Source organism: Gossypium arboreum, chromosome 6, assembly GCF_025698485.1.
Source record: "Gossypium arboreum isolate Shixiya-1 chromosome 6, ASM2569848v2, whole genome shotgun sequence".
Lineage (NCBI taxonomy): Eukaryota > Viridiplantae > Streptophyta > Magnoliopsida > Malvales > Malvaceae > Gossypium > Gossypium arboreum.
Window position 1 is genome coordinate 9014584 of NC_069075.1, and position 4849 is coordinate 9019432.

At 34.0% G+C, this 4849-nt stretch overlaps 1 long non-coding RNA gene across 1 annotated transcript; it reads left to right on the top strand.

The window, feature by feature from the left end:
- The first annotated feature begins 3582 nt into the window (after nt 1-3582).
- On the top strand, nt 3583-4513 carry LOC128293896 (uncharacterized). The gene is made up of 2 exons (XR_008284021.1): nt 3583-3636; nt 4263-4513. It is a non-coding gene; the product is annotated as an uncharacterized LOC128293896 (long non-coding RNA).
- The last annotated feature ends 336 nt before the right edge of the window (nt 4514-4849 follow it).

A 4849-nucleotide genomic window follows, 5' to 3' on the forward strand; every position in this document is an offset into this window, starting at 1 on the left:
GTTAAAGAGTCGATGTCTTGAAGACGCTTTCCGGACTAGGTATGGTCATTATGAGTTCCTTGTGATGCCATTTGACTTGACTAATGCTCCCGCCATTTTATGGACTTAATGAACCGAATTTTCAGACCGTACTTGGATAAGTTTGTAGTTTTGTTTATTGATGATATCTTGATTTATTCTCATGATGAGACCGAGCATGCGAGCATTTGAGAACGATTTCTGATTCGAAAGATAATCGGTTGTATGTCAAGTTCAGCAAAAGTGAGTTCAGTTACGAGAAGTTGGTTTTCTTGGACATATTGTTTGGTGAAGGTATTAAGGTTGATCCGAGCAAGATTTCAGCCATTGTTGATTGGAAGCCTCCTAGAAATGTATCAAAAGTTAGAAGTTTTCTTGGTCTTGCCGGATATTATAGGCGATTTGTAGAGGATTTTCCATGATAGCTACCCGTGACAAGATTCTTTGTGAAAGGATGTCAAGTTTGAATGGATGAGAAGTGTCAACGAGTTTTGACAAGTTAAAAGCATTATTGACTAAAGCTCTGTTTTAGTGCAACTAGAACCGTGTAAGGAGTTTGTGATTTACAATGATCGTCCATGAATGGACTTGGTTGTGTACTTATGCGGGAAGGGAAGGTAATTGCTTATGCCTCTAGACAACTAAAGCCACATGAGAAGAACTATCCGACACATGATTTAGAGCTATGCCATTGTTTTTTTGTTGAAGATTTGGAGACATCATTTGTACGGTGAGAAGTGCCACATATTCACTGATCACAAAAGTTTGAAATATTTGATGACTCAAAAAGATTTGAATTTGAGGCAAAGAAGATGGTTAGAGTTGATTAAAGATTATGAGCTAGTGATCGATTATCACCTGTAAGGCAAAGCGTTGTTCTTGATGCTTTGAGTAGGAAATCTTTATTTGCATTAAGAGCTTTGAACACTAGTCTAGCCTTATCGGATGATGGTTTTATCTTAGTTGGGTTGAGAGCTAAACCGATGTTTCTTGAAGAAATTTGTGAAGCTAAAAAAAATGACGGTGAGTTGTTAACCAAAAGAGATCGGTCTGAGTCGGATGTAGAGTCGATTTTCGGATCGATTCGGCGGTTGTTTGATGTTCCGAGACAGGTATGCATAGAAGAATGATGAGCTTATTCGAAAGATTTTACAGGAAGCACATAGTAGTTCTTTGTCTATTCATCCGGTAGTATAAAGATGTATAATGATTTAAAAAAAAATGTCTTGGTGGGTAGGAATGAAAAGGACATTTCGAGTTTGTTTTAGATGTTTGATCTGTCGGCAGATAAAATTTGAACATCGGTACCTTGAGTTTATTGCGACTGTGCTAGTCCACGAGTGGAAATGGGATCGAGTTACTATGGATTTTGTGACAGGATTGCCGTACACGAGAAAGAAAGATGCGATATAGGTTGTGATTGATAAGTTAACGAAGTCGGCTCATTTTATCCGGTCAGTATGGATTATTCACTTGACAAGTTGGCGAGTTATATATCGGAGATAGTCAAACTACAGGTACCATTATCGATCATTTTAGACAGAGATCCAAGATTTACTTCACGGTTTTGGAAGAAATTACGAAGGCTTTGGGCACAAAGTTGAGTTTTAGTACTGACTTTCCACCCTCAAACCGACGGTCGATCGAGAGAGTTATTCAGTACTTGAAGATATGCTTAGATGTTGTGTCTTTGGAATTTCAAGGCGGTTGGGAAAAATATTTACCATTAGTAGAGTTTGCCTACAATAATAGTTATCGATCGAGTTTGAAGATGGCACCTTATGAAGCTTTGTATGGACGTAAATGTCGCACACCTTTATATTGGATGAGCTTAAAGAAAGCCGGATTCTGAGGTTGATCTAGTTAAAAAGCAGAAGAAAAAGTGAAAGTTATCGAAATTGTTTAAAAGACAGAGACGGTGAAGTCATATCTGATTTAAAAAGAAAAGAGATCGAATATCAAGTTGGTGACAAAGTTTTTTTGAAAGTATCCCGTGGAAGAAAGTTCTCGATTTGGCAAGAAAGGCAAACTAAGTCTATGTTTTATTGGACCGTTTGAAGTGATTGAGAGAGTCGGACCATTAGCATATTGGTTAGCTTTCCGATTGAGTTTAGAAGATTCAAAATGTATTTCATGTGTCTATGCTACGTCGTTATCATTCAGATCCGTCACATGTGATTTCTTAGACAAAGGTTGAGATTCAACGGACATGACTTACGGTGAAGAACCGGTAAAGATTCTAGCTCGAGAGGTAAAGCAATCAAGGAACAAAAGTATTGCACTTGTGAAAATACTATGGAATAGACATGGGGTAGACGAGGCTACATGGGAACCCGAAGAGGCTATACAAAATAGTACCAAAATCTCTTCACGGTAAGATTTTGGGACGAAAATCCCTAAAGGGGAGAAATGTAACATCCCGAAATAGGGCCTAAGCGGAACGATGGTTGCGAAACCACAAATCCGAGGTAGAATGTAACGGCCTAATTTTCAGTGGTGTCAAAATGGTGATTTGAGATCACTAAATCGGACAAATAAGATTGAACAAGATAGTAACTTAATATTTATGAGTCAAGTAAGAATTTAGAAGAATTTGTGAAATGGTGAAATTAGTGAATTAAAATAATTTATTAGGTCGACGGGTCAAAAGCGAGGTATCGAGACCTCGAATTTAAAATCGAGCTATAAATATTTTTATAAATATTTATGAAGTATCATTGAGTTAGTATTAAAGTTTAGTTAGAAAATTTTGATGTTTGGATAGCTAATTAATTAAAAGGACTAAGCGAAAATAGCTCAAAATTTGTTAAATTGTGAGTAAATAGCTTAAGTATTTAAAAGATGGATTTAAAGAGCAATTAGACCCAAAGTTTAATGGCTGGACGGTTTGGGTATGAAATAAGCAAGAAAACAATGTGAACAAGGGACAAAATTGGAATTAGCATAAAAGTTAATAGTTAAAAAAATGATGTAATTGAAAATCTAGACATTTCTTCATCTTTCTCAGCTAGAAACGCAGTAGCAGGTCTCCTATGCTGGTTTTTCATATTTTTGCACCATGTAAGTTCAATTTTACTATTTCTTAGTAATTTTATGTTTTTGTGACTTTTACAATTAGGTCCAATCATCTAATTCATTAGTTTTTGATTTGGTGGGTGAAATTGGAAGTTACCCTGGCTGAGTAAGGGTAGTTTATGATGAATTATTATGAAATTGAAGTTCTAATTTCATATTAAGGTTGTTTTATTAAGTCATTTTGATAGAAAATGGTATTTAGGACCTAATTGTGAGCAAAATTGTGAATTAGATGTTGGTGTTGAAATTCAGAATATCAAAGGCTGTGAAATAGTTTATAATGATAAAATAAAAGTGTTAATTTAGAAAAAATTAGTTCAATTGATGGGTGAATTGAGCGAGGACTAAATTGTAAAAGCTGTAAATTTTGGGGTAAAAGTGCAATTTCGAATTTTGAACAGCATAAATTGTGAAGTGAAATAGAAATCAAATAAATGCTAATGAGTAGAAATATTTTATATTATAGATCAAGAATCCAAAGAAGAACGAGGAAAAAAAAAGTAAAGGACTAAATAGTAAGGTTTAGTCACATTTTGTATCAAGGTAAGTTTACAGTAAATAAATGCAATATTCTTTTATTTTACATTATTATTGTCAATTTCCAGCATTTATATATTATGTTATGAAAATATTTAAAGTCGAATTTAAGGTGAAGAGACAGAAAAAAAGTGTTAGAAAGCCCCGGTTGAACCCTAGGAATGTTAGGATATTAGGGTTGACAGACGAATGAGAAATGAGCCATGTAAGTCCATATTAGAAATATGGCTTTGGAGACAGGATTGAGCCATGTAAGTCCATATTATATATGGCATTGGAGACAGGAATAATTCATGTAAGTCCATGTCAAAGACATGGCATTGGCAGGATATTGATAAACAGGAACGACCCTAGCATCCTTAGTATTCCGAGTGGTTCAATGGGTCAGGATACGAGTTAAATTACAGTGAATTAACAGCAAAGGAAAAGTAGATTATACTTATGAAAAAGGAAAGGTCAGGTAAGAAAGAAGGTAAAGGGAATAAAGAAGAAGATAGAAATTGAGAAGTAAAGAAATTTATGATGTTAGATGATATTATGCATAATTATCCATTATGTTGAATGTTGTGATTTATTTGCTTGTAAGCTTACTAAGCCTAGTGCTTAATCTCTTTATTTTCTTCTTCTTATAGTACTTATCTAGTCACTCGGGGATCGAAGGAAATGTCGGAGGCCGATCACACTATCAAAGAAATAACTCGGTATAACTAGACGTTTTGTTTTGGGTATGACATGTATAGAAACTTAGCTACTTTTGGTATAATATGAATAATAAATGATGTGTAAATACTTGCTAGTGATTAGCTAAGAAAATAGCTGATGATATACATGTTTATTAATATGTATGATTGAATGATGATTATCACATGAAAATTATGAAAAATGTGAAAGTAACCTAAAACAGATTCAAGTAACAGAAATGATGTAACTTTGAAAATCACTAAAAATTGTAGAAACATAGTTTGAAGATGAATAATATATGAAATTAAAGCTTATTATGTATATTTTCTTATGGAATAAGCAAAACAGGTAAAAGTATTATATTTTATGATATATATGAGTTTTAGTGAAATAGGGTCAGAGCGATTTCTGGATCCCCTGTTTCAACTTTGGAAATTCACCATAAATTGTACAAAACTAATTAGAAGGTATAATTTATATGGTTAGAATTCTTGTTGAATCTAGTTTTGAGAGAAACAAACGACTTAGTCATATGAAT